Raw genomic sequence first — 16,224 nt, 5'->3', positions numbered from 1 at the left:
TAAAGAAATCAAGTTTTATTCTCAATCCTTTGCATTTTTAGCAAGCCTCTCTGTAGCCTTAATGAGCTATTCACCTTCTCAAAGGAACACTAAGTATTAATAACAAAATATCCATATTACCCAAAGGGACCAACGTTTTGTCTACTTCTAGCCTTCCTAATTTTTCAGATTCGCTGATGGTGGCATCATTTTGGTTACTTATTCTTTCACATTTTTTGTAGTTGTTGCTGCTACTGTTCTTGAACATCGAGGCAATTTCATAACTTGGACGTGAATACATTTTCCAGTGCCCTGAAATGTTGATTTCAGTACATATACTCATAGTTGCCGTGGCTCAGGTTTAAGACTAATATATCATAATGTTACCAAATATTTGCCCTTCACGTTTCTTTCTTTTCTTCAGGTTTTGTTTTGTTGTGAGTTTGACTAACAAAAGCTGAAGTTACCCCTTGGGACTCTGCCTAATCTTCCTTTCCTTTTTCTTCCCCGAAAAGACAAGAAGACAGCTTCTTTTCATTTTAAAGTTTTTACAGCTACTCACTGTATAGGGGAACCGAGAGGAAACATCAAGGATAACAAATTAAAGCAATTTAAATAGATTTTCACACATTTTATCTGGATTCTTCTCTTCCAGCATAGAAGAGAGCAGATCTTTTGCATTTCTCCTTTCTTACTTTTATTCTTGAGAGTGGCTATCACATAACATCTTTTTTTCCATTTTCATACATTCAACCAATATTTAGTTTACACACCAGTTCTGCTCTTTTATCTATCTTATTCTTCAGAATACAAGTAAAGCATACTCATTGTATATACTGTACATATTCCTGAATTATATATCCTGGAAGTACAAAAAAAAGATTCAAATCAAAAACAATAAAATCTCACCCATATTTGTACTACTCTGGGGCACCTACTGCACCATTTTGAATACTTATCTACTGTCTTCGACAGATCTTTGGCATACATACAATGTTCATAATGCTTTTGATCAAATTTGCTATTACCTTTGGAGAACAGTGACAATTGTCCACTAGGGCATGTCTACTACTATGAATTTTAAACACTTGAATTTCATTTAAAAAGCAAAATGATCCATTGCACCATTATTTGCTGGGAAAGCTCAACCAAGGCCAATGTCGTCAGGATCAGGCTTCTGAGAACTCGAAGCTTTTATAGAGAAGATGCCGCCAACCGCTTTTGCCTATAGATGGGCAGTCAGGGATGACTGCATGTGGACGTTGGAATGTCCCTGCCTTTTCCAGTGAGGCAAACATCTGAGAGAAAAATAACCACTTGACGGACAATGAAAATTAATGAAATAGCAGTTCGTTTCTTTGGTGTCAAATAGTGCATTTAATGGCCATTATGAACAGCCATATAGTTTACAATTCTACAAATGATCTAACGTAATCAAGTAGTCTCTGGGAAAAATAAACTTAATTTGATTAATCTCGTGATTTCTCTCCTAAATATGTCAAGACTCAGTTGCTGGCATCCTGTTACGCCCAAAATACATTTCACTTTGCCAATATTTGGATCAAGTACAGAGTTTCATGAATTAAATTTTCTTTACCTTCTGCCTCAAATTATGTTTCATATGATTAAGAATCTTAGCTTTACTCTGTCAACAAAATGTCTACCCGAATTCTCCTGTGTGCACAGTGCTGGATGAGATCAGAGGACCAAATAGAAAACAGTGGGCCAGACCTGGCTCAGTGTTATCTTCTTCTAGGTCTGAATTAAAAAAAAAATTTAAATCAGTTGCCAACACTTAAAAATTGGTAGAGTGCATATAAAGATATGGATTCCTTGCTTTTCTTTATGAATTAAGATATCAGGCAATCCTGGGGCTGTATTCAAGGATAGCAGCAATTGGCCTGGACTGGGGCGTGCGACTCCTTTAAATGTGGGGCAGACAGCCTCACTTGCCACTATTCTCACCATTTCTGGGTCTTCCACATCCAGCTGCTTTGACCCATTGACCCCGTCTGCATTCACATCTGTGACTTCTGGCTCCCCCTTACCATTTAAGCTCTTCATATGTTGATCCTCTAACCACGTCACTCAACCAATTATTTTTCTTACACTTTTTCTACATCTAGAATATTTTCTTTTGTTGTTGCCGTTCACTTCAACAGGTCCTTTCTCTGTCTGTTTTCATAGTCACCTCTTGTCATATTTTTATATTCCAGGTAAACCATTTGCCATTTTCTGAAGTTTCACATGGTCTGACGCCTCGCAGAATTTCTTCAGCCTATGTTGTTTCCTCTCCTCAAAATGCCCTTGTTCTTCTCATCCTCCCTGGATGTCACTTAGTCATCTTCCAAGAATCAGTACCAGTGCTACATCTTCCTGACACATCCTGCCCTCTAGCAGGTAGCTAAGACTGCCATTTGTCTGCCACTGAAACCTTGGATACAGTTCTATTAAGACATGTATCCCATTTACAACCCTAGAGTGCATTTGTTGACTTGTTTATCTATAGCCCTGGAGTTTCTTCACCTCCTGACTTGTACCTGGAGGACAAGGACCGTGTGTCATGCAGACTCAATGTGTTCTCACTCAACAACATGCTCAGCACACAGATGGAGCTGAATAAACTCTGACTGAATAAATGAATAAGATGTAAAATATGTGCTTAAAGATAGAGCCCACTTTGTAGCTCTCTAATTGTTTCATTAAATTGTGCTTTATTTGACAAGTTTAAACTAACAGTTCTAACATTTGATGGCACAAGGCTTCTCCCATCCTCTTCTCTTCTCTTCCTCTTTCTTTTCTTCCCCCACCCTTACAGGCTGTATGTGTGCGCACACACACACACACACACACACACACACACTCTGCCACCACCACTACCACTACTATAATCACATAGGAGAGTAATAATACTCAGTAAATGTCGACTAATTTGGAAAGTTCCAGTAGCACAGAAATATAGATTTAGAATTTCCGATATAAATATCAGAATTATTATATGCCACTGAGTCTTATATAATTTATTAAATTTTATTTTTTTAATTGCTCTAAAAGAAAATAATAAGAAAAAGAAGAATAATTTCAAGTAGAGATAAAATTAAAAGCACAGGAAATTCTAAAGGCGCAAAAGACTTTCCTGCTCACTATGGATCATGTAGATGTGGCTGCTTTCAGAAAAGAGGTTAGGAACTTTTAGATAAGCTGTAAAGGAGGTGACTACAGAAAATTTCTTCATGATTACAGAATCACGTCTCCTTGCAAACACGGACCATGAATACCCTCATGTGGGTGCCTACTGCAGAGTTTGTCTTTATGGGACTTTGCACAGCTGACAGCTAATGCAGGCGTTTAAATGTAAAATCTGACACTGATGTTTTCCCCCCAATGAAACTTCGATTCATAAATTATATGAATATGGGTAGCACTATTCATTTATGAAATAATGCAGCTATCACTTAGTAATGCAATTCAAAACATTTTTCTCTTTATTTAGCCATTTCCAACCCCATTATGTGTGACTATGAAAAGAATAAAAATTGATTAGACAAGGAGTGAAAAGTGGGCAAAAGCGTTTTCCGGCATGTTGCCCGCCTCGTGGCAAAATGCTGGAACCGTAGCATTTTATTTCCTATTGAGGAGATGTTTCTTGCTTAGGTGGCCTGTTTCTGATTAAAAGCATCTTTGTAATATTGCATTCACTTCCATAAAAAGAAAAATATGCCCTGTGCCAGGAAAGAGTTTAGTACTAACTGCAAAAAAAGATGTTGCTGCGGCGAGACAGGATATTCCTGGTTCCAAAGCCCGTAGGATGGCGGGTTTTGAAATTTAGCAAATCGTGTCTCTTAGCTTCTAATTTCTCTATTTTGGGTCAATGATAAAAATGGAAATAATATGACCATTACGGGCAGTTAAGATAACAGTAATAGCTATAATTTTTTGAGCACTCTCCAAGTGCTATTTTCTTTCAATATATTATCTGTAATTGTTAAACAATCTAGAAATGTGGAATTATTGTCCTGTTTTACAGACATGGACTCCGAGACTCAGCCCGGGTATGAAAGGTGAGCAGAGAGTGCTGAAGCCCAGACGGCTGCTGTCAGCTCCTTCGTCTTGTTCTCCCACCTACAGAACCCAGGATCTGCAGTGCCTCTGTGAAAGGATGGGAGGTTCCCACTGACTTTTCCCCTTAACGTGGTTCATGGGTCTGTGTGACGGGGGCACTCTTTGCTTGCTTTCATAAGCTGTTTAGACTTCTAATAAAAGTGTTTTGCTGTTTAGGATTTTCCTTTTGAATTCTGGGTACCTGATCTGGATGCAGATCTGCTCTGTCTATTTCAGGAGGGGCAGGGAGAACGCACATCTGTCTCTCTGGTGGCACTTTTGGGAGTGTCATCCTGGCAGGTCATCCATCTCGGTGAGCTCAGGACACAGCCGCTGGTGGACTCATTCATAGATGCTGACTGAGAAGCAGCTCACGTTAGAGTCTGATGAAGAACAGCTCGTCCAAAGACGAGGGAAATATTTCACACGTACTTTACCGATATGTAGTGTTAGGTATGGGGACCTTGCATTTGGAGCAGGAGGCTGCTAGTTTCTCAGGTGATCTTATCAAGCGAGTGGGTGCAGATTGAGGAAGACATCTCAGGTGGGCTGTGGATTATACAGCCAGACGGCCTCAGCTCCCCAAGGACTGTTCCAAAGTCATATACATTCTTTAATCATTAATTTCAAATTTTGCCTAACATTTTTATAGGCATAAGGCTTTTCTGCAAGGGAGAAAAAAATCCGTATTAATGAAGAGGAAAGTGTAAATTTGGACATTATTCATTTTGCAGGAAAATATAATCTTATGCTTATGAAAAGAAAAGAGTAAATGCTAAGATAATATTTATGTTCAAAATATATTCACAAAGTGTTTTCACAGTTCATTTATTGGAACTAAGTTATATCATTATTTCCCTCTTACTAAGGTCAGATGCCCTGTTAGTGGCAGACAGAGCCCTATAGACTAACTCTATCTATCTTCTATTTTAAATATAACGTGAAGCTTATTGCACAAGACTGCTTTCCTTTTCCTCTTTTATTTCCTTCTTGAATCCTCTATGAGCTTGATTTTGTATTTTTAGTCAGCTGGACTCTTTACCAGTCTTATACAGGAAAAGGTATTGGGTTGGAATCTCAGGCTGCAGATTCAATAGTTGGGAGGAATGGAAAGGATTCAAGAACCCATAGTCAACACCAGAAAAGCTTTATGTTAAGTATAGACAAGAAGATCATAAAATAATGGGTATAATTAGAAAACGTTTCTTTCTTTCAAAGCCCCATCCCCAGCCTGATGCTTCTAACCACAGGACAATTTTGGAAGCAACTGCTGTGGATACAATACAGAAGGGCAGAGCAAAAAGATCCACATCTCCTTGCATTCATATATAGTCATTAGATCAACGTATTCTTCCTTCTGTTTTGCATAATCTGAAAGGGGTACTTTTGAAGTTATTAACAAGCCCAGATGGTTCGCTCTGATCAGTCTGACCTCTTCACAGGCCATGACTAGACCATGTTTATTCCACCTCTGGGAGGGTCATTCTGTTGCAGTCTCTTCGTCTGTCCTCATTCCTGCCTTTCACGGTCCAGCATATGACCTCTCTCAAGAAGTTGTCTCTGGGGATCCCAGTCTTTTCTTGCCTCAGAAAAAGTGTAGCTCTTAATTACACATTGTTTAGTCCTCTGCAATATTGCTCTTTGGTGTTGTGACCCTCCACAACTAGATTGTGGGCCCCCTGAAGATAGGGAACCTGTCGTCTGCATCCCTTGGCACAAGGCAGACCTTGAGCTCTAGCGGGAACTCATTGATTGAGAGCCTGCTTTCTGCTACTTTATTTTTATTATTTAATTGAGTGAGACTCTGCAGGGCATAAACTATGCCCTTGAAACCAAGCCACCTTTGGGAGCTATATTAACTTAAGGCTCATGGGCCCTATTTATCTACTATTGCAATATACTGAGTTCGCTGTGCTATCAGTCACACAATCTGACAGTTCTTTTAAAAATACAATGCTTCTTCTGCATCTTTCAGCTTTGCTCCTTCTCTGATGACCTTTTGGAAGCAGTGGAGTGGGACTAGGGGAAGAGGAGTACTTGTCATGCTCTGTCAACTTGTAGAACCTGAAGTAAAGAACTCAAGGAGAACAAAAATTCCTTTTGTCATTTAAAAAAAAAAAAAATCGAGGGGGCTGGCCCCGTGGCTGAGTGGTTAAGTTCGTGCGCTCCGCTGCAGGCGGCCCAGTGTTTCGTTGGTTCGAATCCTGGGCGCGGACATGGCACCGCTCATCAAACCACGCTGAGGCAGCGTCCCACATGCCACAACTAGAAGGACCCACAACGAAGAATATACAACTATGTACTGGCGGGCTTTGGGGAGAAAAAGGAAAAAAATTTAAAAAATCTTAAAAAAAAAAAAATCGAGTAATACCCTTCCTACAAGTACAGAGAAGCATAGTATTTCTATTCACTCTTAGAATTATAGACATGGAATGAGAAGGGAGTGCTTCCCTTAGGGTGGCATTTGTCAAGGTAGACCTGGGATTATATTCCGGTTTTCTTTTTTCATTTAGAGGCTGTCTGGTTCCAGTGTGTCTGAGATGGCATGGATGAGTGTTTGGGGGCTAAGCCCCACGGGAGATCTCAGCCAACGTACATTTCTAATAAAGTTTTCTAAATAGAGCTCCCCTGGCTGTCAGGTGTTCTGGGAGCTCTGAGTTAGGAGGATGGATCTAATGGTGATGAGCTTGAAGTGAGAGCAGGAGGCACAAATTAATCCCAGGAGAGAACCATTGCCTAAATAGTCAACCTAAAGAGGAATAAAAATTTTAAATATATCCAGGTTAGTGTTGAAATGTCCATTGTTTGAAGGGTGTCTGAGCAGAGCAAAAACATATCAAACCTCTCCTGTGTAAGGAATACAGAAAGCTGGGTCCAGCCCAGGAGAAAGAGACTGCTAGGAACTTTATTAAGAAACTAGGATAGTGGCCTCTTGGAGTGGACTAGGCCAGACCCGATCTTTGTCCTAGCAGAAATTTTGAGTAAGAACCTAAGGCTTGGGGAAAAGATTATTAGGTAGATCAGACAGACACGAAGGTGTCTGAGGTCAGATGCGCTCACAAGAACTCTGAAAGCTCAGTGTATCCTGAAGCTGTTGGGACATTTGGCAGACCGGATTCCTGACATTCCCAGTTTGGGTGCGGTGGCTCTCAAGCTGCTACCAGACCTCACTCTAACTGCCTCAGGGTCCTACACTCAGCACACCTTTATTACTGGCCTTGGAGCAGCACAAGTATTGATGCAAATTCTTATAAAGACTCCTGAGAAGTCAGGTTGGTTTTTGACTTTAACTTGAAATGGCATTAGGGTGTTGGGCCAAAGCTAGTCTTTGGGTCTGCCCTAGAGTGAACCCAAACCCTCAGTCTCTGAATTACTCTGATGGGGCTCTGGCTTTCAAGACCACAAGGGCCCTCTCTGGGCGAGAGCGGACTCCAGGATTAGCCTCAAGCAAAATGTATTTCTTTGGAATCCATCAAGCATGGAAATAGCCTTTCCCTGGTCGGCAGCCTGTGTGTGTGGTACAGCATTGCTCAACACAGCACATTCTTCTTAAGGTATGACTTCAGAGGGAAGGCGGGGCTAAGCGTGGAGGGCTGAGGGTAGAGGTTTCTCAGAAATGTCTGTTTCACAAAGCTGCTATTTTTCTCAGTTGAACAACTTTGAGCCCATTGCTTTCATTTTCCTCAAATATCTATCAGGGCTTTGTAACTTACGAGCAAACAACTGAAACAGAAAGCCATTTTTAAAGTTAATTTTATATTTGGTAAGGGATTAGAAACTGTGCTCTGCTCACACATGAGCTATAGCCTGCAGCACAGAAACCATGCTCCCTCTTCCACCACACGGCAGTGACGGTCACTTAGAAGGGGATTAAGGACAAGAAAAAGAAGGAAAGGGCAGTTTCTATTTGTAGGAAATTCTCCATGTCCCCTCTCAGAATCTCAATTATTTCTCTCTTATTTTCTTTTCCATGTGTGTCATGGCCCTCAGACTTGTTGGAAACACTGAATTCTACATCCTCATTAGCAGCCGTGGATCATGGTGCCACTCACTGACATTTTACTGCAGTGTCCTGAGCTGCCCAGTCACCTCATGCTAAATTTAGGTTGGAATAAATAGAGCATTTTAGTTGCAGTGCTACTAGAAAGCAGCCGGGAGAGGGATAAGTGGATCTATGGCTTTTGCATTGCTGTGAAGGTGAATTTTAAGAGTGATTGTTATTATTTTTTAACTAAACAAATAGAGACACTGATCTTTTCCTGAGCAATTCTGAATAAACTAAATGTATATCCAGATATAGTTTCGAAACCAAAAGTCCCAAGTTGAAACAGTTGTCAGCCTCTTAGCCTCATTAGAACCCTTGACTGTTCCATTTCACACTGATGTTTTCTCTAACAATTCCTGTGAATGCATCTTGCCTCCCCAACAAACACCTTGAGGCGAAGGACAAATATTCGTCTTCCTCAGACTTTCGTAACACCCTCCACAGACTTGGGCACACAGTGAAGCCATCAAGAAATATTTGCTGAAGGGATTGCCCTTCATAAGAAATTGATGTTATAAAATCAAGACTTACTTAAAAAAATGTTTTTTGAAAATATGCACAAAATATAAAAGCTGTCCTAGAACATAAACTTAAAAGGTAAGGTTGCTCTTAGCTCTGTCTCTCACTAGTCTAGTCACTCAGTTTCCCTTCTCAGAGGCAAACGGAGGCTTCCTGTGTAACTTTCCAAAATACTACCTTCATTTGCACACACACATGTAAAGGAAGGTGTATGTATATATTGTGGGGGACTGGAATTGGCCACCCCAACATATGTCTCTTTGGCATGAAGATTATTTGGGGCTGGTTACTTTTAATAAACTGTAGACAGGAAAGCAACTCTGAAAAGTAGAATTTACTTACCCTTTGTGAAGAGACATTTACGTTGTAAGGGAAATCTCCATCTATAAAGGTGTCGCCCTCTCTGTACCAGGAAGAAAGGGGTATGACCTTATCTCTAGAAACTCTTAATCAATGCCAAAGGCAAGGACTTAAATCTGCATCTTGTTTACTGTACTTGTGTGGTAATCTCCCATGATCGACTCCCCATCCACCCCCGACATCCTCTTTTGTCTTTAGCTGAAGACGATATTTAAGGTGGTGGCTTCAGCCATTTTGATGAGTTGCTCAGCTTGCCTGGGCCTCTCCCATGTATACATCCTATAAAGCTTTGTTTAACTTTCTCCTGTTATTCTGTCTCATGTGAATTTAATTCATTCTCCGGCCAGAAGAACCCACAGTGGGTAGAAGAAATGTCTTCCTCCCCTACAATATCAAAGTATGTACACTGTCCTGAACTTGATTTTTTTATCTAACAATATATCCTGGAAATTTTTCTATCAACACATCAGAAGCTAATGCATTCTTTTTAAAAGCTGCAGAGGATATATTCTATGGATGTACATTTTTCAAAAGATTTTACTATTATAAATTATATAGCAAGCACATCTTTGTTTATATGTCATCTTATAAATGGGTAAGTATAGCTAAAGGGTAAATACCTAGAAATAGAATTGCTGTGTAAAGGCATTAACAAATTGCTCTCCACCAACTTTCTCTCCAACCAACTTACAATGCATATGGTGACTATTTCCTTGACATGCCCTGCGATACCCAAGTGAACAAAGTGACATTATTAATGGAGAACACTTACATAGCACTTAGTGTGCACTAGGTGCTGGTCTATGTGCTTTACATATATTATCTCCAATAAGACTCCCAACAACCTTGTGAGGGAGGGACTTCCGTCCTCTCCAATTTACAGATGAGATAAGACATTTTGCCTTGGGTCACTCACCTAATAAATAGCCGATGACGTCTGAGCCCAGGCTGTCTGGCTCCAGGTGTCAGTTCTTGCAAGCATAACCCTAAACTGTGCTAACCATGGCACCTTTTCTTAAATATTCTGTATGAGATATAAGAAGATCTTCTCAAGAAATAAATGTTCAACTGTTGAATTAGGAGGATTGCATCTTACTCAACTACTGTACCCTCCTTGTTTCAGTCATCCTCAACAGCCTGAGTCTCTCGCCCTCATTCCTTGAAAGTATTAGCTCCTGGTTCACTAGCACATTCTCTAACCTCACTCTGGTCATAATTTGGTGGACTATCAATGTTCATGTTGATGAACCTTGCATTGCCCTGGCCTATCAATTCTTCAATCTCCTCTCTCTCAAAGACTTTACCCTCCACCCTTCCTGAGCTCTCTCTTGCTATCATAACCAAGATCCAGATCATGTCCCCATCAATAACTGCTTCTCCTTTATAATGTCAGTTTCGAGTATCCTACCTTCAGACTAATAGTTCCTATTTCCCCACTCAGTCCCTCTAATACCCCACTGCAACAGCTCTTTGATCCTACTGGGGTCTACATGCCATTGATCCTATCCTTTTTCTACTATCCATCCCCATATTGGTGCTCTCACTTTTCCCTTACACAATAGCTTAGGTTTCACAGTTCATCGCTACCATCAATCTTACCTAGATTACTGCATAGCCTCCTGACAAGTCTTTTGCGCCCTTGCTGCCTTTCAATGTATTCTCAAAGCAGCGGGTGACTCTCTTAAAATGTACGTCAGATTAAGACACTTGTCAGTTTAAAACCCTCCAGTGCCTTCATATTTCACTTAGGAAAAAGGCAAAGTATTTTAAATGGTTTATGAGGCCCTATGAAACCTCTCTGACTATTCCATACCACTCTCCCTCTGCCTTAAGCCACGTGTTCACACTGTGAAGTCTTCATATTTGCCTTGTGCTTTTGCCTGGAACATTTTTCCTCCAGATAGTCTCATGGCTCCCTCCCTCGCTTCCATGATCCCAAGAAAAATAGTGTTGCAAGTATGAGAATTTCAGCCACAAAAATCAAACGTACAAATGCTAGCTTTATTCCTTTTTACTACTGAGCTCACCATAGTGTATTTCCCTTCATTAACTGAGCTTTTAATCAAACTTTAGTCATTTATCATTAAAATCCAGTGTTAAATTTGAATCTCTCACATTCTTTCTCATGCACTTCTCCTCATAAATAATATAAATTCCTTGTTTTGGAGATGGGAGGTTTATTTAAGAAATCTGACTTAGGAATGGGGATACATTTGTTCCAGAGCAGGAGGCTCTGTCGAGACTGATTTTTGCTTGAAATGTGTACTTCCTACTCAATTGTTTGCAGCTTTGTTTGTAATAACAAAGAGCTGGAAACAGCTTCAATATCCATAAATGGAAGATAGTGCTTGGCACATTTATACAATGAAATGCTACATAGCCATTAAAAAGTAATGAAATATATCTGAAAATGCTGATATGGACAGATCATCAAACTAAATGAGAAAGAAATATAAGTGAGAAAAAGATATAGAACAGTGTACACAGTGTGCTTCCTATATGTTTTCTCTACATATAGGTGAATAATAGAGTTCTAGTTAGTATGACGTAAATAAATAAAAATATTAAGTATACGTGAGAAACCACTAAAATAGTTTACTTTGGGAAAAGTGATGCTAAGGAGACTTTTAGTTTTCATCCTACTTCTTTTTTTATAGTTTCATTTTTAAAACCAAGCAGACATTTTTAATTTTTGTATTTAAATTTTGTTCTATTAAATTGTTGAAACTAGTCATCTAGCAGAAACTTATTTGTTGACCATTCAGTGAACAACAATTCACTCATTCTTAGACTCTTACTGGGAGTGTAGCATGCTGCCAGGTGCTGGGGAGGCCATAAAAGAAACAATCATTGACCCAAAGACACTTTGTTTATTTATTTATTTATTTATTTATTTAAAGATTGGACCTGAGCTAACAACTGTGGCGAATCTTCTTCTTTTCTTTTCCCTGCTATTTCTCCCCAAATCCCCCCATTGCATAGTTATATATTTTAGTTGTGGGTTCTTCTAGTTGTGGTATGTGGGATGCTGCCTCAGTGTGGCCTGATGAGCAGTGCTATGTCCATGCCCAAGATCCAAACCAGCGAAACCCTGAGCCACCTAAGCAGAGCACGAGAACTTACCCACTTGGCCAAGGGGCCAGTCCCACAATGACACTTTAAATATGACAGAGGAAATAAGATTCACAGAAACCATGAGAGAAAAGCATAAAATGCATATAATTCAGGCTAATGTCTGTGAAGAGGACGATAGATAGTATATGAATTGAGACAAGGAGAGGACAAGTTGCCAGGTATCATCAGGTAAAGAAGATATAATTGGAATTTGGTGTTGAAAAAATGTAAGGAATTGATTAGAGGAAAGAAATGGAGAAGATGATTCAGGAAATAGTAAGATGCATCAGGCAGCTTTAGGGAGGCTGCAGGTAGCAAACCAGCAAGGACAAAATGTTTTAGGAAGGTGGATTGGCATCAGTGTGAGGATTGATAGAAATGGGAAGAGACTGGGGAGGAAATAAGTTTGGAGACTAACATAGAAATCAAAGCCTGAGTACTTCGGTCTAAAGTGGAAGAATAAAATTTAGATGGAGGGAAAAGGATGAATCCAAAATGTGCTGGAAAAGAAAAAGCACTCATATAGAGCCTGAATGAATGTTAGCACTGCAAAATTATTTTCACAAAATAAACGTTTCAGAAAAAGTTTCTATTTTTCTTACTCTGGGCACATATCGATATAATAATATGTCTATTCAATTTAAGAGGTGAAGAATAGAAAAATAGTTTTATAAAAGGTCTGTCAATATTATTACTGATGGAAGATAGACACAAGTAACTATAAATCTGTTTAGTAAAATCAAATATAAATTCAAAACTCAAAAGAGCAGATAAAAATGTACTGAGAATAATCTGAATGCGAAGTTTAGATATAACAGAAAATATTGAGAAGCCAGGCAGATGGAATGGGAAAAACAAAAATACACTGCTAAGTCATCGTCTCTAGAGGGCGGGGAACGGTTTTATGGGACTCTTCATATAAGTTTCAACCTTGACTCGAAACACTGGGAAACAGTGTTGTCTTCCTGCAACTTCCCCTCGACTGACTCAACCCTTCAGGATGATGTTAACAGAAATGAATACAATCCAAGGTCTAGACTGATTAGGTTGCCCTGAACCCCTACACAGAGCACCAGAAGACTGACCATCTGCTTTTGCTCAGAGAACTTTTCTTAGTAAATAGGGGTTCCTTTTAAGCAGCAATGCGACAGTAACTAGATGAGGCAACTTTGATGTGAAACTACATAATTTATTACTTAACATCTACTCCGACCTGGGTCAGAAAGAGTAGCAATAAATAAGCAATAAGCACAAGGTCTCCCTTATACTTCTTTTTACAAGTCTCACATTCTTCCCCTTCATTGACACCCTTCTTGGTCTCCACAAAAAATCCTTTCCAAAGTTTTGCCAGATTCTCCTCCAATGTGAGACTCTCCAGGCCACACGTGGCCCCACCCCTAATTACTGTTCACTTCGTCTGCACATGATTTTTCTTATTATAACTTATTTTCATAAGATAGAATCCTATTGTCATGTCAATACAATGAAGCGTTGACCCGAACACATAATGTTTCCTGATCTGATTTCTAATATGCGCTCCCCTACTCTTCTGTCATAGGCTGAATAAGGGCCTCTCAAAAATGTCTACTCCCTAGATTAGTGTGTAATCTCTGGAATTCGTAAATATGTTATGTTACATAGCAAAGGGACTGTCCAGATGTGAAGTTTGGATCTTGAGATGGGAATATTATCCTTTTGAGCCTAATGTAACCAAATGAGCCTTTAAAAGAAGAGACTCTCTTCGAAGGAAGGGAAGGAGGAAGGAGGAAGGAAGGAAAGAAGCTAGTTGGCTGTTTTCTATTATTTAAGCGATATTTTAGAAAGATTAACTTGGACACTTCATGAAAAGTTGACTAAATTAGTGAAAGACTGGACTTAGATTGCTTAGGTGTTATTGTAATAGTGCAGAGAAAACAAGACAAAAAAATACAAGAGGAGAACCTTTCCCAGCTGGAGTCAATCAGAGAAATGCAGTGTGAGAAGGATTCAACCTACCATTACTGACCAAAGATGGAGGAAGGGGACTATGAGCCATCTAGAAGCTGACAGCTATCAAGGAAACAGAGCCTCAGTCCTACAACCATAAAGCACTGAATTCTACCAACTGTCTGAATAAGCAAGGAAGAAGATTCTTTCCCAGGGCCTCCAGAAAGGAACATAGCACTGCCATCACCTTGATTTCAGCCTTGTGAATCTCTAAACAGAAACCGCTGCCCACTGGACTTCTGACCTACAGAAAATGGGAAATTATAGACTTTTGCTGTGTTAAGTTACTCAGTTTCTGGTAATTTTTTTGTGGCAGCAATAGAAAACTAACATACCTTCGTTCTATGGTTAAGAGGATGCAAGTTATTCCATGGGTTCTACTTTGCTCTGTTCTTATTATTTTTTCCTTTCCCCCTCAGTGTCTAGCTGATAAGCATAATTCTGCTTCATTTCATAATCTAACTCCTTCAATTGCTTCTGGCAAACTCTGATGGTTTTCCAAGTTTACTATACCACAGATTCTCTTTCTGATCAATGCGTTCCACTCAACATAGAAATTAAATAATTTTTAAATGTAAAAAACCAAACAGGAGTAGAATTTAAACTAGGATACGTATGATTTAAAACAAGAGAAAATAAATATAAAACAAACAAAAGAACCCATATGGCAGAAATGAGAAAATAAAGAAAACATCAAGACAGCATTACAAAAGAGATAGAAATCACTTAACAAGCGGAAGTAAGATGAAATATTTTCATAATAATAATAAATATAAATGGGAAATTAGACTGCAAAACAAAATCCAAAAGACATACTTAAAACAAAGAAACACAAAAGGATTAAGTATTAAGCATATATAATACATCCAAGTTATAAGAAGGCATTGGTTACAATAGTAACATCAGACATTGAATTAAAACAAAAAGCACAAAATAGGATAAAGTTTTCTTTTTATATTGTTAAGCTATATAATTTATGCGAAAGATTTAAGTGGTATGAATCATCTATTGAATAAAATTTTATTGAACTATATAAAGCAAAGAATGTAAATGTAAGGAGGAATTGAAAGAAAAAAATTTGAAGAATGTAAACTATCGTGTAGTATTTGAAAAAAAAGTAAAATATAAATAATGATGCATATGCTCTGAACTAAAGAATAAGATTTCTTTACATATGTTCAAACACAGGCCTTATAACAAAAATGCAGCTTCTTTACCAGCGCCCATTAATCAGAATGCCGATACATTTCTGAAAAGAGACACTTTATGGGTCCTATGCCCTATGCAAACTGCTTTAATTAGTATTAGAAACTTGCAACTGTAGATTAATGCTAAAAGTCTAATTGTTTAGGAATTTTAGAATAATTTCTTTAGTATTTATTGGTTCAAAGTAGAAGCAGCATTACAATATAGAATATTTAGATATCGACAGCCATAAGGAAGCTACATTGAATCTGGCCAAGGGAATACTCAGAGGAAAACTCATAGATTAATAAACGTGTAGGATTAAACAGAAGAATAGAAAATGGTAGGACTGATAAGAACCATAAAATAAGCAAATGAGAAAGATGGATAGATACGTATCCTTTTCTAGGGAAATATAAAGTACCAAAATTAATTGAAAGAAGTTATGACTAAATCACAATAAACGAAATCAATTCTTAACTGTCAAAAATTACCCTTATGAAAGGTCTCTTGACCTCTTCTAAAAAGCAGATTGTTTCTATTATTACCATAATGCCTTTCTAAAAAGAGGACAGGAGACATGTCTATTTTGGTGCAGAAGATGGTTTCCACCCATGGTTAGTTCTAGTCAGTCCTGAGCAGACTGTTCTGAGAGAAATACGTTCCCCCAAAATGCACACTATCCCACCATAGGAGAAATGTTTTCCTTTAAAAGCTCAGCCACCCCTAAAAGGTGTGAACCATTAAGGCCCTTACACTTAGATGAGTTTGTCAAGTTGCTTTGCTCCACAACAAGAGAAATGAGTCAAAACGGACCATTGATGTGGTTTTGGGAACAGGTCCTTGAAGTGGCTCTCACTCCTCCCGTGTTTCAGTTCTGCCCCTCATTCCTTCTCCTTGGATCACTTACCGAAGAATCTACCTACCCCAAAGGT

The sequence above is a fragment of the Equus caballus genome, chromosome 14 (assembly GCF_041296265.1).
Source record: "Equus caballus isolate H_3958 breed thoroughbred chromosome 14, TB-T2T, whole genome shotgun sequence".
Classification (NCBI taxonomy): domain Eukaryota; kingdom Metazoa; phylum Chordata; class Mammalia; order Perissodactyla; family Equidae; genus Equus; species Equus caballus.
This window is presented reverse-complemented; position numbering follows the sequence as displayed.